This window comes from Peromyscus californicus, unplaced genomic scaffold (genome assembly GCF_007827085.1).
Source record: "Peromyscus californicus insignis strain IS unplaced genomic scaffold, ASM782708v3 Scaffold_24__1_contigs__length_46423439, whole genome shotgun sequence".
Lineage (NCBI taxonomy): Eukaryota > Metazoa > Chordata > Mammalia > Rodentia > Cricetidae > Peromyscus > Peromyscus californicus.
Genome location: NW_026294535.1, coordinates 17,026,625 through 17,051,051, shown reverse-complemented (window position 1 = coordinate 17,051,051; position 24,427 = coordinate 17,026,625). Strand labels below are relative to the sequence as shown.

General features: G+C 40.4%; 1 long non-coding RNA gene across 1 annotated transcript in view; it reads left to right on the top strand.

Moving 5' to 3' along the window:
* The window catches only part of LOC128119999 (uncharacterized), a 75,735-nt gene extending 53,463 nt beyond the window's left edge, over positions 1–22,272 (top strand). Inside the window, exons 2-3 of the long non-coding RNA XR_008221744.1 lie at positions 20,471–20,506; positions 22,093–22,272. This is a non-coding gene — a long non-coding RNA (uncharacterized LOC128119999). The remainder of the gene's footprint in view (positions 1–20,470; positions 20,507–22,092) is intronic.
* Positions 22,273–24,427: the final 2,155 nt, after the last annotated feature.

Below are 24,427 nucleotides of genomic sequence, written 5' to 3'. Positions count from 1 at the left end.
TTTTATGTCTGTCTGTCTGTCTGTCTGTCTGTCTCTCTCTCTCACACACACACACACACACAAATCTGTTTCTCATAGGCACATATATGCACGTGATATTTGAGTTAGCTTATTTTGCTTAATTTAGTGATCTATTTTGTTTCTTCTCCTACACATCTCATAACTTCATTCTTCTTTACAGCTAAATAAAATTGCACAGTGCGTTGTATCACTTTTCTTCATCCATTCACCTACTGATGGACATCTAGGCTGGTTCCATAATATTGCAGCTCTTGTGAGTAGCGCAAGGATCTGTGGTCTGCTGACTTAGAGTGCTGAAGGTGTATACTAAGCAATTATGTAGTTGGATTGTATGATACTTCTATACTTTATTTAAAAATAAACCTCAACACTGATTTCTAAAATGGCTTTACCACCTCACGTCTCCATGATATATAAGGTTTCCTCTTTTCCCACATCTACATGAGCACTTGCTGTCTTATTTTTCTTAATGCTAACTACTATCTGAGACAGGACAGGGTCTCAATGCTGTTTTAATCTACATTTCCCTGATGGCTTAGGGATGTTGAGAACCTACTCAAATATTCATTGGGAATTGTCTTTCTCCCTTTGAGAACCTTGGAGTCAGTTCATTAGCATTTACATTTTAAAGTTCTATGTAGATTTTAGATATTAATCCCATGTTGGATGTGTAGCCTCCCCACTCTGTAGCACTCCCCTCCCCCCCGCCCCCGATTCTGTAGGCTGTCTGTTCACTTTGAGGACTACTGTTATTTATTGAGAGACGCAATATTATTCTTTAAGCGGTGCTGTTTACTATGCGAGAAAAGTCACAAGGTACAACAAAACCTACTACAAGAGTTTATTAAGGGAAGGAAACAGAAGGGTGTGCATAGGCCTATGGAATGATCATGCAGGAAGGAGGGGGAGGGATAAGTGGAACCTGCTTTTATAGGTCCCCCCCCCATGTGCGCATATGAGCTTACGCAGCTACACCATGCACGCGCATAGATTACGTGATCACTTTGTGCGCAAATTACATGATCGCACAGCACACGGATTACCTAGGACATAAGGCCCTGGGATGACTAAGCATCTTGGCAGCGCATGCACAATCATGTAGCTGGGGGTGAGGCTAGGAATTGTAACAACTACCCTTGTCTATCCAGAAGCTTTTGAATTTCATGCAATCTAGTTTGTTAATTTGGGGCTATTTCCTACACTATTAGAGTCTATTCTAAAAACCTCTTACCTATGTCTGCATCTATGTTTTGCTGTTTTTTTCCTCTGTAGCTTCAGTTTGAGTACTTAAAGTCTTTGGTCTGCTTTGAACTGAATTTTGAGCAGGATGAGAAACAGGGTTTATTCTTTTCCATGTAGCCGTCCATTTCTCCAGTACCATACACTGTATAAGCTGCCGACTGCATGTATGTTTTGACAACTTTTCAGTGGTTGTTACTGCCTCATATACCATTATTCACCTCTCAATCTAGATGGATAGCTCATCTGATTATAGAATTGCGTGTTAGCATTATCTTTTCCCTTCAACATTTTAGAGGCATCAATGATCTCAGTGTCTTCACACTGCAGAGATACAGGTAAAATGTCTGATGCCATTTTGTTATCTTGATCTTTGTGTAGGATTTCCCTTCTTTTTTTCTGGAGTCTTTGGAGTCCTTTAACCTTGGCAACACAATCATCGTGGTATAGCCTATTTTCTCTTGTCTCATTTTTCCCCCCTCCCATTCCATTCCATTTTTCCCCTTGGGGAAAAAGTCAAAAAACTCACTGATTTTTTTTTTTCCTCCTGAGACAGGGTTTCTCTGTGTAGCCCTGATTGTCCTGGAACTCATTTGTAGACCAGGCTGGTCTTGAACTCTCAAGGCTGGGATTAAAGGCATATGCCATCATGCCCAACTGAAACTCATTGATTTTACCTGCCTGTGTTTGTGTGTGTGTTCATTGATAATCTCTCTCTCCCCATTTTTGTAAATCATTTCTTCTTGAACTCCTAATTTTTAAAGGTCAGGTCCCCTAATTTCTCCTTTAATCTTTAAAGGAGCTTTGCTATTTATTTTGTCTGCTGGGTTTTTAAAAGTACCTGCTAAACATTTATTCAAAAGTTCAATAATTTTGATTTTCAAATTTGATTCCCATTCTTTCAATGCTCCATTAAACACTCACCTATTTTTAACTTACAGATGGAATATTGTGAGAGCCAAAGTTACATTTTAAGTTTTAATCACTCTGGCTTAGAGATCCATGAAACAAAAAATGCCTCTGATCTACAGGCCCCTTGCCTAAGGACAGATAGTTCCTGAAATGCTGGAGGCTATTGTTTATGAGAGATAACAAGTTCCATGTTTTCACTCCCCTAAACAAGTTTGTTTGACCCATCTGCACCAGATGTGCTTGATCACATGTGGGCTGGAGGTACAGGCAGGAAATACATCAGGATGTACACTTGTCCCTGATTGGATGTAGGCTGGAGGTATGTCAGGATGTATGCTTGCCCCTGATTGGACCTGCTGGGAAATGCAATGAGTTATGGATTTTCCTTCATAAACCACTGCAAACTGATTCTGGGCCATTTCCCAGGAACCTGGGTATGGATCTGGCCAGAGTCCATCCACCTGGTCGGTGTTTAATTAAAACTTGCTTCAAATTTGGCTTTAAATTGTGGTAGTGGTTTTACTCTCAGTTGGTGGGATTAACAATATCTTTTAGAATATGTAGCGAGTTTTCTTTTTGTTTATTATCTTATATTCAAAGCATACTCCCTGCATTATTTCTTTCTTTCAGGTCCCCTTGGTTTCTTTGCTTCAATTTCTCTGTGTTTTTGTTAGAACTAGCTTTTCTTAAAGTCTTAATTGTCTATTCTTATCCTGGAGTAAGTCGCTGTAAAAAGCTTTAAGATGATTAGAAGACTTTGTGATTTTGTGTTTGTGGGTGTGCATGTCGAGGGTGTAGCTGGCGTGGGTTGAATGAGGAGATTCATCGCAGGGTAACTTGACCTATCCAAATATCACTTCGCAGAGAGTTTTTTTTTTCTTTTTTCTTTCTTTCTCATGGGTTAGCTGTTTTTCATAGAGAGGGATATTGCATCCTGGAAATAAGGAAATGTCCTTTTATTACAAGTCTAACCTTCTATACAACTGCAGTGACCAGGGAAAAGAGCATTGTGACCATTGCTGCTTGACAAAGTTCCAGCATTTCAACTTTGTGTATCACAATTCTCCAGCACCCTTTACGTTCATTTTTAATGATTCTTACTATTATGTCTTTCCACTTGGGAGATTTTGTTCAGACTTTGGTGAAGGATGAAAATGTGTATAATGATAGCCTCTTTAAACAAAATAATTCTTAGGGAAAAATCCCCACCATCGTGGAACAATATAGCATAATAACTCTACCCACACCTATACAAGTTAACATCAAATTGCTAGAAAATTTAGATGAGTAACATATGCTTGATATCTGATAATCAGGATTTATAAATTCCTAAGGTCTACTCAGGTTCACAGTGGCATTAGTCTAGCTAAAAGCTCACTTTTAAGCCTTAGCTATTTGGATCAACTAAGTCATATAAGAAACTGCAATATTCTATGTTTGACCTCTCCCCTACCCCCACCCCAAGAAAGTCCTTTTTCCAAGGTCAGGCATTTAGACAAATCCCCATTTCCTCAGGGGCTTGAAGAAAGTTCCTGCTTGCTAAGAAGGGAGACAAATTTTTATCTCTAGCAGGAGGAACTTGCGGCCCTTCCACTAACATAGAACTGGTACCTGTTGTCAAGGTCATTGCTAGCTTCCTGGACCCCCTGATCTCAATCCGCACCCCAGCTCCCACGCCTCTTTTCTCCCACTTAATCCTGTCATGTTCAAAAGGTGAATTCTTTTTTTAATAAATGTGCTGGCAGATGCCCTGATTCAGTGGCAGATCATGTCTGTCTCCCCCTTTTCCCGCTGACCCCACACTTCCCACACCCTCTTTGAGACCCGAGCCTCTGCTGAGGCAGGTCTCAGGCATGAGGGCACTTCATCCACGATGGGAATTCTTGTGTGTTCTGTGTAAAACCTCGTCTTCACACTCAGCTTTTGGATGCTTGCTTTCTTGTACTTTGCTGAGTGTGGTCGACTCATCGCTATTCTCTACCAGTCTGCGTCTCTTCACTCTTCTTTACCCTGTCACCATTTCCTAAAATTTTGCTGATAAACCTTTTGAACTATTGTCTTTTCTATCTAGTCTTTTGTTTTCTCATTTTTTAAAAATATATTTTAAAGCCGGGCGGTGGTGGCGCACGCCTTTAATCCCAGCACTCGGGAGGCAGAGCCAGGCGGATCTTTGTGAGTTCGAGGCCAGCCTGGACTACCAAGTGAGTTCCAGGAAAGGCGCAAAGCTACACAGAGAAACCCTGTCTCGAAAAACCAAAAAAAAAAAAAAAAAAAAAAAAAAAAAAAAAAAAAATATATATATTTTAAAAATGCCCCTACTGGGGCTTTGGTGGCACACACCTTTAATCCCAGCACTTTGGAGGCAGAGATAGACAGATCTCCATGAGTTCGAGGCCAGCCTAGTCTACAGAGCGAGTTCCAGGACAGCCAGGGCTGCACAGAGAAACCCTGTCTCAAAAAACAAAAATAAAAGCCAACCCACCAACAAAGAAACAAAATAGAGTCCAGCTTTTTAATATTTGTTTTTTTTTTTTTTTTTTTTTTGGTTTTTTTCGAGACAGGGTTTCTCTGTGTAGCTTTGCGCCTTTCCTGGAACTCGCTTTGGAGACCAGGCTGGCCTCGAACTCACAGAGATCCACCTGGCTCTGCCTCCCGAGTGCTGGGATTAAAGGCGTGCGCCACCACCGCCCGGCTAGAGTCCAGCTTTTAATGAGGGCTGGAGAGATGGCTCAGAGGACCAAGGTTCAATTCCCAGCACCAACACAGTGGCTCACAACTGTCTGTAATTCCAGTTCTAGGGGATCTGGCATCCTCACCCAGACATACATGCAGGCAAAACACCAATGCACATAAAATAAAAGTAAATAAATTATATATATATATATAATAAATGCCCCTACTGTCTTTCTGGCTGGGTTTAGATGGTGATGGCGATAAACATGTTTGTTCAATTTGTAGTGCTTCAGGAACCCTTCTTCACCCTCTGTGGTGGGTCATGGTCAGTCTGCTGTAGACCTGATGGTGTAGTTAATTGGAGTCCAGCAGGAATTTCTGGCATGGTACATCAGTGGATTCATACATGATGCTACAGCCCCTTTCATCGCCTAAGGTTTTGAACCTTGGGTTTTGGATTCTTTAACACAGAAGTTTCTTTCCACCAATCACAGAAACTTTTGCAGACATTTCTCGAAGGGTGAGCAATATACTAAGGGTAGCAGGTACTTACCTGTATCTTTGCTTCTGTGTGCTGTGCCCTGCTGGGGGTAAGTTCCAGTGCGCAGCCTAAGGGAAAGAAACCTCAAATTGAGTGGCCTGTTAACTGTAGCCCAATATTGTCTCTTATTCCTACGAAGATTCAGCCTCTGTACATGTTCTGTTGTCTTTTCGCCTTGATTTGCTCCAGGCTTACACTTCCAAGATCTACTGATCTGTTAGTTTTTGTTTCTTTCTTCAATTTACCCCAAAGAATAATCTCCTTGAGGACGGGACTGAATCCCATTCATTATGACAGCTCCAGTGACAGATTTAGCACACAGGACACATTCAGTAAGTGCTTAGTTGCTGGGCAAAGAATACACAGGTTGATGGCGTGTCAAGGGAAATATACTACCTGAGAAAATCAGCAGTGCTGTTCTGGTCATTCACAATGCTTGACTGAAAAATCAATATTTATGGTACTTATTAAAAAAGCCAAGTGATACCCAGTGATTAAAAGGTTCTGCTGATTCTTGGTGTTTTTTCTCTTCTCTTTAGAATTGATGTCCCTGTGTTAAGATCAATTTTCTTCTGGTCAGTGTTATAGCTAGCTATCCATCTGGTTTCATAGGATGATCTGTTGTGTGAGGGCACAGGGTGTATCTCTTGTGTCTGCCCTTCCATATCGCCCTTGCACAATGAAGATGAAGTGAGCTCAATCTGTATTTGCAGAATTAGATTAAGCTGTCCTGAATTTGACCCACATGCATGCCACGGTGGAGTAAGTGCTTCTGCTGATGTGGGGAAGAAATTAGTGTTTGCTGTGAATAAACTTACTTCCGGAAATTAATCAACAGAATCTTTTACTTGCTGTACAGACCCTGAAACATTATCCCTCCCAAATTCTCAAAAAGAGCTTCCTCTTTGGTACCAAATTTCAAGAGAATCCAAAACTTAAGTCAGTAACATAGCAATAAGCCCATCCCCCCCCCCCCCCCCCCCCCCCCCCCCGCCAAAAAGGACAGATGATGCCCACTAAAACAGACGATGACTAAATAATCTTAGAATTGCTATCTCAACACATATTATCAGACTAACGTAGAATTAATTGTGTACTTATGACAACACATGGCAAATTCAGATTTTCCTCCCACTGTTCTTGAAAAAAAAAAACCAAAACAAAAAAAACAGGAAGTAATTGTGCAAAGCTACTGCTCCTGATTCCTTAAGAATGCTGACTGGCAAGGGGAATGAAGGGTGTTCAGAAATGACTGGTCTTGCTGTCTAAAAACAACACCCAGTCGGTGGCATGATTCAGTACTCAGGAATACTGCTGCCTACTCCGTGTGCTGTAAACACAGTCTAGTGACTTTGAGCAGATGCTTCTGGAACAATGTTATTAAGTTCCTTCAAACATTTAGAAAGTATATTTATTTTAATCACTGTAATCACAACAGAGATAGGTGTAGGTGCTTAAAATAGTACAAAAACTACCTATGTGATGCAAGTCACTGAGCAGTGAAAATGGTTTCCCCAAGCTGCAAATAACCAGCATAGCAAATACATCTCATGTTGAAAATTTGGGTCACATTTATATCAAGGGCTAATTTACTGGCAGCAGTAAAACATATTAAGCTTTAAATACAGGGTCTAAAGTTTAATCAGATTTCTGAAAATAGTTAATAGCACAATGTATGAAGTGCCAACCCCCCCTCCCCACACACAATGAACTTTGGATCTGTTGTAGGTTGCTAGGAAAAAGCATAAAACAAGGACAAACACTAATAATGTCATCTTTATGAAGATGAATCATAAAAATGACTACTGAAATGCAACGGCTTTTGGAAGTTCAAAAGACTAAATATTTAAGATACATAAAACTGAGACAGTAGGGGTTAAGCGAAAACTCCAGGGTCCCAGGACTCTGACTGTCACCCAGATATTGGATTCAGTTCACATGCTCTCATCTGGGAAACTTTTCTTTCTTTCCTATGTTTCCTTCCTGATCTACCCATGGCTTGTCAACAGGGTAATATCCCCCTGGCTTGAATTTAGTCATTCGTCTTTGTGCTCCCAACCCCAGCCTGGTTATCTGCCCTTCACTGTGATTTCTCACTTTCTTTAATGAAGTTCCTTTGGCTGTGAGGTGATCTGTCAGTGAGCAAGAAGAGAAAGTTAGCAGAGAGCTGTATCTGCTATGAACAAATTGAGACTGCAGGTCTTTAATAAGTTGAGAAGATATGTCCCAAACTGCAAAGTCTCTTTGTCTCTGTTTTAAACCCACGAGAGTCATTTGAATAAATGTGGACCAAAAGCTGCATTCTGGATTGGAAATTTAGTTAGATGAAATGCTAAAATCAAATCTTGATTGATTTAATTATCAATCACACAGAATAAAAAATAATTCTGGGTTTTTTCTATCAGCTATAAAATATTCATGGGATATTTCCTCACAGTAACAACCAGCAAGATATCCCCATCTTCATATTCCCCAACCTTCCTAAATGTTTACCTCTTCTTTTTGTTTAAGTGATATTTCCCTTCTCCCTTCTCATTAATCTCTCATGTCTTTCCAGGATCCAATGCCTGTTCTCCAAATGTGACTTTTATCCTTGGTTCCAGTTTTTGTTCCTGTTTCCAACTTAGGATGGTCCTACTCACATATTTTATAAAGATTTATTTTATGTGTATGGGGTTTTACCTGCCTGTGTGTCTATGTACTACATGCATGCTTGGTGACCAAGGAGGCCAGATAAGGACATCTGATCCCCTGGAACTGGGGTTATGGATGGTTGTGAGTGGCCATGTGGGTGCTGGGAATTGAATCCTGTTCTGGAAGAAGAACCAGTACTCTTAACTGCTGAGTCATCTGTATAGACCCCTCCCTGATCCTTTACTTACTACTTCTTGACGTTGATTTTGTTAAAGCTATATGCATTTTGAATTTTGATCATTTTCCAGGCTAGGCTTAGGTAAGGAGCACTTTATTCTCTCATGCTGGCTGGTGGCAGCAAGTTACAGCTCCTTTTTAACCATGTCACAATGCTAAAAAATTACTCTCCAGCACACTATGTTGCCAGTTTATTTTGTTTCTCATGTTTTTTCCACATTCCACAGTGTCTTCAGTCAGTTAGATGCTGTGGGATGTCTTTCTGTATGCTGTGAATATGTGTTGCTCTGATTGGTTGATAAATAAAGTTGTTTGGCCTATGGCAGGGCAGGATGGAGCCAGGCGGGAAAATCCAAGGGGGATAGTGAGAGGAGAAAGGAGAGGCAGGGGAGATGCCATCCCGCTGTCCAGGGAGGAGTGTGTAATGGCACACAGGTAAAGCCACGGAATGTGTGGTGACATACAGATTAATAGAAATGGGTTGAGTTTAGTTATAAGAGCTAGCCAGAATCTTGAACCTTAGGCCGTGACCATACAGTTCATAATTAATAAAAGCCTCTGTGTGTTTATTTGGTCCAAGCAGCTGTGGGACTGGGTGGGACACAGGAAAACTTCTAGTTACAGTTATTGAAGTAACTTTGTGTTCAGTGACTGTGCTCAAGGTGGGTTAAAGTAAACATTCTGAACACATTCATGTACGGTGAGCTAGGCCAAGCTATGATGTAGGTAGCCTAAGTGTGATAAATACATCTTCCACTTAATATTTTCAGTTTGGCTTGGATTCAGTCAGATATGATATCATCTACCATTTGTCTCTTCAACTTGTCTCAGTTAGCTTCCACCTTATCTCTTTAGTGACTGATGATCACTCACTACCACTGGACCTGCCAGCACTGGAGATCTTAAGCCTGGCAGAATGTGCAAGGGAAAAAGACTAGATGATGAAGCTGGGTTTGCATGATCTGGAAAATGTGGAGTTAAAAAAAAATAGAATTTGCTTAAAGAAAGCTTACTGAGGTGGGAATATGCCTTAGTTTGGTTTTCAAAGACTGGCATAGGGAACTTTCAAAATAATTTAATACTAAAGATTGGTGTTCAAGATATAAAATTTAGAATAATAGATGTAGAGGTGAGAATTTAAGTCATGGAAGTAGATATAAGAAGCATTCCTTACAATAAGATCATACAGAAAGAAGAGGTAAAATCAGATGGAAAAGTAAGCCCTATGAACAGTCCACTTGAGTTATGTTTAGACATTTCACTACACCTGAATAAAAATTAGAGGCTAGGTGCTAATTTATATAAAAGCCCATTTTACTAGTTTAACAGTAGACTAAGCTAGAAATAAGATAGCCTTCTCCATAGTTACCCCTTCCCCACCTTGACTCTTAAGAAATTCCTCATTCTTCCTTTGGGAAATGAGGGACCAGGAAAGGCAGAGATTGAGGTAGGGAGGCTGAGAGGTGCTGTATGTGTAGTTTCTCCTTTGGTATCAATCACCCCATTCTCTTAATCATTTCACTGTATAGTTAGACTTGAAATGAGTTCTCATTGCATTCCTATGTTAAGATATGAAGTTCCTCTACATGGAAGTAGTATATGACTTCACGGCTAGTTTAATTCCTCCATTTTTGTTGCTATTTTTGTAATTTGACAACTGAAGATAGCACCCCTCTTTCCTGCACAGGGATCTAGTGAGAACTAATGAGAAAAACTTGGGATGGCCCAGGGGATGAATATCTATCCTATTTCACAGTACACCCTGGGATCTCATTGTCTGTAGTTCCAGTAAAAATTGTCCACTGGGGATAATTTCAAACACTGCGGAAGCTGCTGTTAACACAACAGAACTCTTGATGTTGCAAAGGAATATGCAATTGTACTTCTCTCAACATCTCTATGCTTTATGAACATGGTGATGACAATGATAATGAATCTAATATTATAAATATTAATTCTACGTGCTAGAAATTTATCTCCCCAATCATGTGAGTGTTCTCATGCTCGCCTCCTAAGACACGTTGCTGCCCTAAATTTGAAAGAAGCAATAGTCCAATAGAATAACACGTATTGGAGCTATCTCCAGCTCATACTCTTTTGGTTACAGCCAGTGTACCATTGACTTTCTTTTTGTTCCAAGTGATACTAATTTCTAAGAGAGAGGAAAATAAAATCCAGAGTGGCTCTTGGACCCAGAGAGAAGCTGGCAATGGATAAGATTTCTGTTGTAACGTTCACTGTAATTTCAGCACAGCCTTCTGGGAAAGGTTGTATTGCAGAAGAGAATACAGTGACCCATGGGGGACTTTTAAAAAATTAGACCACTCTGACATAACAAAGGCATTTCAGTCTTGCAATCAGTGGCCATTTAAAAAGAACAAGTGCCCGATTTAGACTGCCACTCAAGGACTGAAATACCGAGAGGTGTAGCTCTGCACTCTCTCCTTATATAAGTTATGTAATAATCACTTAAAAAATACACTTCAGAATATACTTTGCTACTTTTATGAGAAGGGAATATTGTGAATAAGAATTATGGTTGTTGATAAAATGCAGAAACAATGTAGCATTTTGAGGGACATCTATGCTTTTTCTGTTCATTCGAGCCCCCTATGCTGACTAGTCAGTTTTTGTTGGCGTGGGGAAAAGGGAGTCATGGCACAACAGGAAGAGGCTGACCTTACCGGAACGTCTTTGATTTAAATTCCCACTCAGCCATTTTCTGGCTTTGTGGTGTTGAATGACATCATCAACCCAATTTTTACTCTTCTTATTTCTTTGGTCTGTAAAATTGGGAGTAGGAGCGACCTCCCTTTAAAGGTTTTGTTCAGCACACGGTGTGGCTAGTCCATTGCAAAGGGGAGTACCCGTGTGTGTAAAGATAGACATGTATGCGCTGTCACTGTAAGCTTTCTTCTGTTAATGGCGCTCCACTCTAAACTCCACGTGAGGAAATGGTGAGGAGGAAGGAGCTAAAGAGACAATGTTTGAATAGCTGTCATACCATGCAGTCAACAACATTGTAATTTTGGGGCGAGTTGCTTTGTCAAAGAGATAACGGAGAGATTCGAACAGATGAAAAGGCTCATCCTGTGGAAGTATTTTGTTGTCAAGCTCTTTTTTGCCATTGTAAATAGGCTAACAGGGTTTTAGATCCAAATTTCTGGTCCGGCTGTAGGACGATTCCTAGATGAGTGTCGCAGTGCCCCTCAACAAACGTTCTCCTCTTCTTGGGTCCTTGCTCTTTGCTGCATCCACTGGAACTAATTATGTTTCATGTTCAAGAAGGAAAAACTCTCCTTTCAACCTTTCCTGTCTGTTATGACTTAGGTGACTCCTCGCAAGGTGTTTGCTTTATCAAGGGTTGTAAGAAAGATGAAGAGGAAACAGAAAACTCAGCAGCATTTCACATTACAGTCGGGCAGGGGATTCTGTTCCATCCTGGGGATTCTGTTCCATCCTGGGGATTCTGTCCATCCTGGGGATTCTGTCCCATCCTGGGGATTCTGTTCCATCCACAGGCCAGTGTGTCATTCTCCTTTTTACACCTCCTGTGACAAATCAGTGAACAGAGGGAATGAAATTCCTCTTTGTTTTCAGAGTAAGCGAGAAACTCTCACGCACTAAGGCTGTGTGTTATACCTGTATCCAAACCCATATCTACACCTATCCATGTACCAATGTCCTTATCCATATTCATATGATCCTTATACCTGATATCATTGTATTGTTAGGAGAGTATTTTGGGAATACGACACATCACTGCTTTCTAGTCAGTCAAGGCATCCAAATACTTTTCTTGCTTTGCTCCGTATTATATTATATAAGTGGATTTTATTTCTTTGGCCTTAACTTACCTTGTTGGTACTAGATCAGCATATTGTATGTAGCTGCTGGTTTCTGATCTTGAATTTTTTTTTTTCATAATAACCTGAGACACACACTTAAAAATCATATTAATAAACCTCTTGTCTCTCAGTATTGGCATAAGGTGGGAAATCTGGAGCTGGCTGATTCCTCAACTGGACTGTACTGAGTTCAGGAAGAGCTGAAAGCTTGGGCATTGTTTTTATTGAGCAGTCTCTACCTCCATAGAGGTATGTGGCTATATTTGGTTGTTCTCCAGCTTCGACAGGAGAACAAGAGTCCCGGAAGATCATTTTTAGTGGGGAAGGTCATTTTTAAGGGGAAGGTCATTCACTGAGAACAATCTGAGCTACAGGAAGAGATTCACAAAGAACAATTTTGAGATCAAGTCATTTGATTTCATTGCTGGAGCTGAATAGTCCACTTTGGGCAGCCTCCAACTTTCTCAGATACCACCATTCCTCAGTCGTTATGCATGTTAAGCATTAGTTTGTGCTCCACTTTTATAGGGGAAGGAAAAGAGACATTATATCATTCTTCTGTTTTGTTAGTCTTAAAAAAAGCCAAAAAACAAAAAAAACCCTAACTCCTGGTTCCATCACAGGCCTATTGAGTCAGGATCTCTGGAGGCAGAACTTGAGATCTGTATTTTAATAAATGCCCTCCGTGATTTTTGAGGGCTCTAAAGTTAAAAAAAAAACCAAAAACCCAACCCTGCTTCTAGGGAGTTCAGATGACCCAAGGTGAATTTTATCTCATACTAATGGCTTTAATGTTTTTTTCCTCTCAGTGTTCAGGAACTCAATTTGCATTGTATTAGATTGTCTTCCTTATAGGCAGGAATATAAGAGCTTTTAAGTCAGTGCCGTGAATCTGAAGCTGGAATTAAACTAATTTAAGGCTTGAGGTATAACACTTAAATTTTTTTCTCTCTCAATATATATATATATATATGTGTGTGTGTGTGTGTGTGTGTGTGTATGTGATTATGTATATGCTATTTATATACACATGTATATATATAATCGCTTTGCATAATTCTGCATAGGCTGTTGATACACAGAGACAGCCAAAATATTTTTTTACATCTATTTATTTTTCTTACTTATTTTTTTTATCAGTTCCTTGAGAATATCATACAATGTGTTCTAATCATATTAATCCTTTCTCTCAGCTCCTCCCAGCCACCCAACTCTGTGTCCTCCTTTTCTTTTTTTTTTTTTAATTAAAACTCATTGAGTCTAATTTGTGCTGTCCAGATATTCTTGGTTGGGTGGCCTTCCACTGCAGCATGAACGAGTGACCAGGACCCTACACTCCTCAAGACAACTGTTCTCCCTTTCTCTGCCCTCTCTGTAACCAACAGCTCCTTAGAAGTTATAGAACTTTACTTTCTAGAATTATTTCTAATGGGATATTTTTAGAATGTTATTCACTGTTCTTGAGTGCTTTAGTAGTCCTGTGGATGATTTATATGTGTATATAAATTCATACTCTTTTTAAAGCATGTTTAGAAACATGGTTTTCGGAAAACATTTAAAAAAAAAAACCCTCAGTCTAATATTAGCTATTTTTATTGACATGCCTAACTGAACTTTACCAGGAATTGTCAAACAATGCTGTGAGATGGGCTGCATTGTTATCGCGCTCTATTTACCACGTGTGAAGAATTTTTTTTTTTCTGTCCAAGAACCAGCAGTCTCAGGAGCCCACAGTTCACCCAAGGAGCCCAAGTTCTAACCATTAAATACCTTGACTCTTTAGCAGCATAAATAGTTGTAAAACAATTGGGCAGCTAAGGAAATTCTTGTCAAATTACTTATCTTGCTCAGGCTGATGAGGAATATAAGAACTGGGTAGTTAGCCAAAGGAGGCAAGGACCTCAGTTAAGATGTCCAAACTACAATATATTTTTATTCAGTTATAATTCTTTTACTAAGGGCAGCAGACATCATCGCCACTAAATAAATTAACTACAAAGCAAATACATGGATTATTTCAACATACATCTTCAAACTAAGGTCACCAAAAAGAAGGTGATTAGAAAGACAAGGTAGCCGGGCGGTGGTGGCGCAGAGCCAGGCGGATCTCTGTGAGTTCGAGGCCAGCCTGGGCTACCAAGTGAGTTCCAGGAGAGGCGCAAAGCTACACAGAGAAACCCTGTCTCGAAAAACCAAAAAAAAAAAAAAAAAAAAAAAAAGAAAGAAAGAAAGAAAGAAAAGGTAAATAAGGCAACTACAAAAATTTATCAATAGCCAATATCGGATTTTACATCCTTCAGCACATATAACTTAAAACTATGTCTAGAATAGTCACAAAGGGTTATCATGTGTCTGGATAAAATTGTATTTATGGTAAAAAGTTAAGATGTCACAATCTCTGTTCTCTCATATCTGCATAATTAAACAGTTATGGGACATAGTAAAATCATATGCAGATGAGAGCTGTAGACATCAGTGGTGTCATTATTATTGTTTGTATTTTTGTTTGTTTATTTATTTGTTTATTTTTTTTGGTTTTACGTCCCAACTAAAGTTTCCCCCTCTCCCCCCTCCCCCCAGTCCCTCCCCATCCTCCCCTCTCCACTCCCCTTTCCTCTCCTCCTCCACTGTTTCTCTTCAGAAAAGGGCAGGGCTCCCATGGATGTCAGCCAGCCATGGTATATCAAGTTGCAATGAGACTAGGCACCCCTCTTCTATTAAGGCTATTAAGGCCGAATGAGGCAATCTGGTAGGAGGGATGGGTCCCCAAAACAGGCAACAGAGTCAGAGACAGCCTCTGATCCCACTGTTAGGAGTCCAGTGGTGTCATTATTATTTTTTTTTAAGAGATTTTCTATTCATTTTACATACCAACCACAGATTCCCCTGTCCTCCCTTCTCCCATTCCCCAGTCTTCCCCCCAACCCACCCCTCATTCCCACCTCCTCCAAGGCAAGGTCTCCCCTGGGGAGTCAGCAGAGCCTGGTACATTCAGTTGAGGCAGGTCCAAGCCCCTCCTCCCTGCACCAAGGCTAAGCAAAATGTCTCACCATAGACCCTAGGCTCCAAAAATCCAGCTCATGCACTGGGGACAGGTCCCGGTCCCACTGCCTGGGGCCCCCCAAACAGTTCAAGCTAAACAACTGTCTTGCTTATCTAGAGGGCCTGGTCCAGTACCATGGGGGCTCCTCAGCTATTAGTTCACAGTTCATGTGTTTCCACTAGTTTGGCAAGTTGTCTCTGTACTTTTTCCAATCACGGTCTCAATATCTCTTGCTCATAGCATTCCCCCTCTCTCAGTGGTGTCATTATTAAAGGCTGGCAAAAAGACTTTCTGTTTATTCTTTAAAAAATTAAGCTCTTGAATACAAGGCAGGGTGTATTAATAAATTTTGGAACTAAAACCCACAAAACAGAAAATAAACAAAAATGATAGAAATGATATATAAACCCAAACTCTAATTTGAATAGTAAAGTAGATAAATCTCCTGAACTTGAAAAATTAAAAGAGAGAGAGAGAGAGAGAGAGAGAGAGAGAGAGAGAGAGAGAGAGAGAGAGAAAAGGTATAAGCTATAATAGAAAGGAAAAGAAGTCATGATCACAGATGTGGAAGAGATTAAAAAAAGAAGAAGTCCACGAAACGAATTGGAAATATATTTGACAACTTAGAGGAAAAGGGTGTCATAAGGGACAGAAGGATCTGAAAAGGAGCCAGCTCAATACACTAAACGCTACAGAAAATGCTGGAAAGTTGATCAAAAATAAGCCACTAAAGAAATTAATAGGAGCAGATGGCTTTGTGACTGTGTTTGATTAAATCCTCAGAGATTATGCAATCCCTGTATTTAAACTATTCCGGGTCAGAGGGAAAGATGTCAATCTCCTTACTTGTTTCCTAAATCCAGCATAATCTCAGCATTTAATTAATATAGTGCAGATAAAGTGCTGCCGTCCAACTTCTTATGAGTTCTATGTCAAAAATTCAGATGAAAGCATCATGAAATGGAAACCAGAATCACATAAGATATACACTAAATTGGGCTATTACTAAGTAGCACGAATTCCAGGAATGCAGGAACGAAATTGAGAAAATTGTCAGCATGATTTTATATGCTGAAGGAGAGAAATCCCTCAACTTTATCCATAAAGATAGTATGCTTAAGACCTTTGGAAACATTTGCTAAATAGTTCTAATAAGAACTGTGTGAAAAAGAAAAGAGACTACTTAACCCATGACTAAAGCCTGCCCAAGCCATCAATACGTAAATCAAATTGTTTATGATAGCTGGACCACAATATAAAATCAGATAGTAACATTTACTCTTGGCAAAAACCATAAGATAATTGGTACAGATTTGAAAGAGGCTAACAATGACATCTTATTGCAGGACATAGGCTTGCATGGCTGCAAAAACTAAGAAACAGCCACATTACCAAAAGGAAGTAAGAAGAAAAGGTGGGATACTGATGGCTGTGTTAACTTTCTAGTATCGTGACAAAGAATCTTACAAAGAGAAAAGGCTCATTTGGGCTCACAACTCCAGAGGAGCCAGAGCATGCTCAGTTGGCCCTTTCTGCATTTCAGCCTCAGTCAGGCAGAGAACATGTCAGAAGCATGCAGTAGAACAAAACCACCCACCAGAGGGCTGGAAAGGGAAGACAAGGACCAGAGTGCAATAAGATAAATCTAAAAAGAAAAAGAAAAGAAAAGAAAAACAAGTATTATTTTGTATATTCACTGCAGTTGCAAAAGCCATGGACACTAACTTGGAAATAAGTTCTTTAAAAAGGATACATGATGTACGCTTTAAAAAAATTCCAAGTTTTTATGTAAAGACAAAAATTTCTAAACAAATGCGCCAGGATACCCTATTTTTAGATGAGAAGAGTTAAAATCGTGAAAATTCTGTGCTTGCAAAATTAACACATAAACGTATACTGACTAAAAATTCCTGCTTGTGCTGAGAGGGCTTGGAGTCAGTAAAATTATTTGAAAACATACAGTGAGGAAAAATGGTTTAGTATAGGCAATAACACGAGAAGAGCAAGACTCGTGAGAGCAGATTAAACCTAAGAGGCAGCAAAACATTCCACAAAGCTACAATAGCTCACTGGGAAAGGCACTGACTCAGAGAGACAAACAGATTAAGGGCACAAAAGGACTTGTATTTTCTACTTCAGTGGGTATGATAGGATAGTCTGTTCATAAGCGGTACTGGGAAAACTGGCTCTCCATTTGTAAGAAAACGGAGAACAAGTTTCTCTAAATCAACACGAGCAAGGCTCCTAAGAACTCACAGAGACTGAGGCAGCAAGTGCAGGGCCTGCACAGGTCTGCACCAGGGCCTGCACAGGTCTGCACCAGGTCCTCGCGGTGGTCTATAGTGTCATTTCCAGTTTAGTGTTCTTATGGGGTTTCTGAGTGTGTGAATGAGCGAGTCTCCGATTCTTGTGCCTTCTCTTGGGCTCTTTTCCTTCTGTTGGTTTGTCTTGTTAGACATCAATGTGATAGTTTTTGTTTTATCTTATTCTATTTTATTTTGTTTAAAAAAAGAAGGAAAATGAAACGAGACCCTAACCTTTGATCGTATAAATTCCATGTAAATTAAATCAGTGCTTGTAAAATGCAGAATGAGGAAAGGCAGGAAGTGAAAGTAAAATACCAGTGTTTGAAGGATATTTGCCACATAAGTGACAGTTAAAGTGTTATTGTTTTGAATATACAGTGAGAGTTTGCACACGGATAGACCAAAGCCAACAAGAGGGAAAGCATAAAGGAGTTGAATTGTCAATTCACAAGGAAATGGGTCAGGATGGGTAACAAACAAATAAAAAGATGACCAAAGTTTTTATGAGGGAAATCTAACTCTACAAAAATTGAAGGACTGTCTTGTGTTCCCATCTGAGGAATTGTTAAAGTGATTAGAGCTGCTCTAAGTGGGAATTTCGAGAAAAGATATCACCATGGATAGTTTTATAGAATGTATTATTGGGGAGGCGATCTGCAAATACTTTAAAAATACAAATAAATAAGATAGATAGATAGATAGACAGATAGATAGATAGATAGATAGATAGACAGACAGATAAAACAAAGTTTAGGGGTTTGAAAACTGGACCAGATGTTCTTGCTGGGTTCAGTTCCCAGCTCCCACATGGTAGTTCACAGCTCTATAATTTCAGTTCCTAAGGATTTGACACCCTCTTCTGACCTCCACAGGCGCCATGGATATGCAGACACAACACACTCTTAAACATAAAATAAATAAAATTTGAAAACTTTTAAAAAGTAAGGGTTAAATTAAAAAACAAACAAACAAACAAAAACAACTAAAAGTACCCACAATGGCCCAGCAATTCAATCCCTGGGATTCTGCGTCAAAGAAATAAAAGCTGTGGTGTGCAAGGATGTTTACCACAGTTTCCTTTCTAAAGGCACAATTCTGTAAAACAAAGGCGAGAAGCACCCTTGAGCAAGTGTAGGGAGGAGGGGGGATGAGACAACCAACAGGCAGTCTTGGAGCTGTTGCTGAATTCTCTGATGGAAGGAGATATCAAAGCATGGTTGAAGTTATTATAGAGACAGACACGGCAAAGGGCCATCTCCACTTACAGGTACTAATTAAGAATGAATTCACACTTATTTTTGGCAGAAATCAAGGACCAACTTCAGAACTCATCCTCATCTTTACTTTCAGTTCTACATATTTGGATGCTAAATGTTTTGGAGATCTTAAAGAATTAATTTTAAATGTCAACGATGATTTTTTAGAGTACCTATCAGTTCACAGTCAGTTGGTGAGATTATAGAATACTGATTTTTCAATCAGTATTTCATATGATCATGACGCATCGTTGTTGTGTTTTGTAAATTTCTAGTGCTTGCCAGATGGAGTGACCTACTTGTTGTACACTCAGGAATCCCATAAAAACACTGCACTGGGAGATATATAAGCACAGAGGACCTGGGGCAGCCCTGTGTGTTGCTGGTTTCCACAGTCAGCCTGGCTCATAGTAGGAATTCAATAGTTGGTTCAACAAGATAGAATTCCATTTTCAAGAGTGCTTTCCCATTACGTTACCAAAGGCTGACAAACAAGAATTTCTTAACCCCGGACCATCACATTCCTCCTGATGCCAAAGACAGGCTATCATTTAACTGCCCAAAGGATCTGCAAAATGCAGACCTCCAGTCCCAGTGAATGCCAATTTTACCTTCAGTCAAGTGTGTGTTTGGCCGAGTAACAGGTGATTAAACCTATCAGAGTATTACCTTGTGGACTGGAGGCACACCACATTCTGGTGGTTTCTAAGGCAACTATTAAACAGTCTAAGAAGGGAGGCCTTATTTAGACAGCCACCCTTGGAAAGGTAGGTTTTCTTCTCCAGCAGGACCTAGTGGGAGACAAGGCTTGTTTGTGTGAGTGTTTTTCATTTCTCCGGATTTCACAACACAAGGTGCTCCGATACGTTTTTGGTAAAACCTCCTGGAAAATGTTACCAATATAAATATGTAGAGAACTCGGTTTTGCCAATTCAGAAAAACACTTGGTGTGATTACTGGTAAATAGAAGGCAATTCAATGAAAACCCTGTTTTTCTTTTAGCCTCATTTTTTTTTTATTTACTTATTTTCAATGGTCATATTGAGGACGTTGAGCCAACACCTCCGTGAAGGACTCCCTTTTACAAAATCCAGAGTGCTGGGTGGGTCCAAGACAGACAAGCTTTTCATGCTGTTCTTCTGTGCAGTCTTAGTGGCTACCTTCATGAGCCTTGCCTGAAGTGAATTCAGTGGTTCTCTGCACTGAGCTCCTTTGCTTTACAAGATGGCTTCCAGGCAGAGTCAGGGTTGCTTGCAATGGGTGCTAACCACGTTTTCTTTCTTTCTCTTGTTAAACAGCCTCTCTGGGGTCCGAGCAGAAAATAGTTCATGCATTTCTATACTGTTTCCAGCCTCAACCATAGGCTCAATTTCTCTTTATGGACTTATTACTCAAATCCCTGAAATGAAGTAATTTTTTTTTCATTAACTCACTGACGTATAACGGGAGCATTTCATTGCCCCATAAAAGTTACTACCTGTGCTCTTTTCTCTTGTGAGAGGAATATTAAATCTTAGCTATCAGATGTGAGAGGCAATATTTGCTGCTCTCTGATGCAAGAATAATGGTGATTACATTTCCATACATTTTCAGGGGAATGATGGCTCTTATCCTGAAGCTGAGCTTCTTGGGGATACTTCAAAATGGTGTTATATTCACACACCTTCTAGAATGACTCCATCCTACAAAGCTTATATTAGAACATAAATTCTGAGTTCTTATCAGCTTGGTTCACTAATATATCCTTGTTCCTTCTACAGCACCTGGCATGTAGGAAGACCCTTGAAAACTGACAAGTGAGTAAAATGGATGCAAGGGGTGTCATACATTGTAAGCTGGGCCATGGTGACAATAACATGGTATGTTAACTGGGAATAGTAGGGTTTTTTTAGTGGTTCCACCCCCACAAAGTAGAAATTCGTGGGGACTAGATGGCTGAAAGCTTGCAGGGGAGGCCATTTCAGCAAAAATGATCCCATTCAGTTGTGTGGATACAAAAAGTGATAACAATGATAATCAGCTGCTATCTACTTTACACACATTGCAATTAATTCACACAGAACCCAGCCATGAATTCCAAAGGATTAATGATGCTCCTAATGCGACATACACAGTAAGTGGTAGAGTTCTCAAATCCCAGGCTCCTTTGGTATTAGCATGAGAATAGATTTGTATTTAAGAGGGAAGGCAGGGATGCCTAAGGACTAGATCCCAAGAATTTGTAAGTCAGAGGCCAAAGAACCTAGGGAACCTAGATAGGATCATAGTCCTTCCGTATCCCAATAATTTTGAGCAGGTGGCAGAGAGCCTGTCATCAGGCTAGGAATTTTTGTGAAGAGATGGGTACATAAGGCTAGGGAAGGGCACAATTCCAGTCTCAGAGGGATTGGGTTACTGGCTAGCTTGCAGAAATAGTGTCTCAGACACAGGGTATAGAAGTGTTTTCTGTTACTGAGCGATAATAAATGATCACAAATTTAGCTTACAACAATCACTGTGGTCTTTCTTTCATTACTATGCTAATTAAAAAAACCCCAGACTTACTTTGGTTCGCAGTTTTAGAGCTTTGAACCTGTGCTGAAGCAGCAGTTTGAGACAGAAGCCAGGGGGAGAGCAAAACCATTCATCTCATGGTTAGGAAGCAAGTCAGAGGAGGAAGAAAGGGTTGGAGTCCTTCTGCCTCCTTCAAGAGATTAGTCCTAAAGACCTGGAGCTCTCCAGGTCTTCTTAAAACTTCCATCACCTCTCAATAGGGTCACTGGAGAACAAGCATTCAACACTTGGGCCTATTAGCAACGTTTATGATCTAAACCATAGCACTCAACAGATTCAGACACTTCAGAGTTCTCCAGGTCACTTCAGGTGGGTCCCACTGAGGTTTGAGGTCCTGACCCTATGGCTGCCTCCATTCATCAGTGGAATTTTTCTTTCAACAGAGTGCTGTGACGCTCTGAATCCATCTGGCTTCTTTTTCTACCAGCTGGACAAAAAGGGCTGGTATGACTGGACTGGGTCCACAAACTCACACTGGCATTATAAGATAATTGATGAGTGACCTTAACTACATTGCAAACATGTCTTTATTCCATGTCATGACATACAATCATAGGAATGAGATCATTATACGATGAATAAGGATGGAAATTTTACGGTGGGACATCTTTGAATTCAGCCTAACAAACAAAGGATGCCTCAGCATCACAATAAAGGCAGTGGTGGGGTGAGGAAGTGAAGCATATTGAGCTCTTTTTAATTTTGCCTGTTTTAGTAAGTTAGGACAGACTGTAGATTTCAGATGTCTGTGGTCATTCAAATTTCAATGACCAATATAATCACTTATTTTGTTTCTGTTTTTTTTTTTTTTTTTTTTTTTTTTTTTGAGGAGGTTTACAGCTGAGGTGAAGGAGAAAAGAGGCCAGAAAGATTGCCAAGCGTCTGTGTGTGGAGTGCACACGTCTGACATCCTCAGGTGTGGTATCAGAGGTGTGTGACTGCTTTTTGACACGGGATTTGGCTGAAGGAAGAGAAATGTATGATAATGACGAGGGAGTCTACACATCTGGGACCTTCTGTGAAACACGGACTTGTACATGGAAAAAGTAAAATAAAATAAAAGCTTTTGCCTCGAGGCCCTCTCTCCTGTTCCTGGTTGTCACTTGGGTGTTCAGAAACAGGCAGGGGACTCTTGCCTGCAGAGTGACTTTGTAGCAGCCCTCCCTCAGCAGTCAGTTCCATAACCTGACACTGAAGAATGATAATTTACGAGGCCTTTTGCTATTTTTGTTTCTTTATGTGGCAAGAAAGAAAACTCTGTTTTTCAGAATAAATTCCCTCCATTTAGGCAGAGAACTTTGGCCAAAGGCAATAACTAAAAATAAGTCTTCCTTTCCTGCCTGTGTTCCTGGGCTTCCTCACTTAATCAGAAGATTCTTCGGGGACAGTGCAGACTGCAATCCTAGAATATTTTTCGCATCTCTGAGTTCCCCAGCTGGTACAGAAACTGCGGTCTACTGAGTGCCTTGCTTACCAATTTGTAATGTGTGGCTTACTCCTGACCGTATTAAATGTCACCATCAACTGTTGGGCAGAATTCAGCTTTCTCGCCTCCTGCCTTCAAAACATACTTAAAAACAAACAAACAAAACAAAACAAAAAACAAGGAAGCCCCATTGTTTTCACTCATAATCAGATGGGCTAGATCTGGCTAGTCGGTTCTCCAGAAAAATTGCCGGACTCTTTAAACAAGCAGCTGCCCCCAATTAACCTGGAAAAGATTTCAGACTCCAGGCCTCGTTCTCGGAGCAGGCAGCTAGCTAGCAGGGTGGTTATCCACACACTCCGTTTTGTGTCTGATGATCAGACCATGCATGCCTTTTCCCCTAGCCCCATCATTTAGCTTCCATACAAGAACTAACAAGTATAACAGCTCTCCCTTCACTTTATTGCAAAACCAGCAGCAATATGTATAGTAGGGTAATGCTTTTTGCTCACATACCCACTGTTTAACTACTTCACATTTTCGAGCACACTGAGGTGGGATCTCAGAAGAGTGAGTCTGGTATAGTTCCTTCTGCAAGGCCTTGCTCATTCCAAACAGAAGTCAGTTTTGTAACAAACACTAAGAACACTGAGTCACTAAACTGCCCCATAAGACATAAGAAGTTCTGGGCTTGTAGGTATAAAGCTAACAGATGAGAGGTATGTGATTCAGCAATTTGACCACAGATAGCAAAACACGTTCTAAACAAATCCTTGTTCCAGTGTTTAACCTTGAATCTTGTTTTGTTTTGTGTTGCTTTTAATAGCTGTAGAGTTACTCTGTCCCTGCCAGCCTGTCTTTGGAGAGCTTGGCCACCCTTCACTGGGATCAGTAAATGAGATGTCTATCAAGCAGACGACCCGGGTGTCATGGTCTGGGAAGGGTTTCTGAGCACCAGTGTGGACGTGGCAAGTACACAGCCCTGTGCTGTGCCATGGAGACAAAAAGTCCTTTTTCTTCTCTGTAATAACAGACAAGAAAAGACTTGGTTTTGCTGGGGATCTGGAGGATATCAGGTATAGTATTAGTTTCTAGGACTGTCCAATCACAGTGCTATGAAGTGAGGGGCTCCTCACTGGTATGTGGCTTCCTCACAGGTCTGGGGACTAGAATCCAAAATGAGTGCTGGTTTGCTGTATGCTCTGGGAGACAGGCATAGTACTTTGTGTGTCCTAGCTTCTGGTGGTCACTGTCAACCCTCTACTGTCATGTCTAGGCTTCTACAGCTTTCTAACCTACGTCTACAGCCTCTGTTCACTCAGCCCCAGGAAGACTTCCCTCCGATTTTACTTCTGTGACGAGGAAATACAGTGTTTAGGGAATTCATGTGAGCACTCTGTTTCCAAGGGAGAGGACCATGACACTGTTTACCTTTCTAGTTGGTGGCATGAACCTGGGAGAGTGGGGCCTAAAAATGAGGCAGACTAAAGTCTCTTGTAATAGCCTACTTTATTCTGAGCATCAGACTATTTATACCCCAAGGGTTAAGAAGAGTCACATGAGTAATGTGTTCAATCACAAGGACAAGCCACATGTGGCAAAAACATGTTTTTCTATAGAGATACACGAACTGAAGTCAACTCACTCTTATCCGCTACACCTGGGAGGAGCGTGAAAACAGATTCCAAGAAAGATTCTGTGTTTTGAAGAAACTGAGGTCACAAGACTCTCGTCTTGT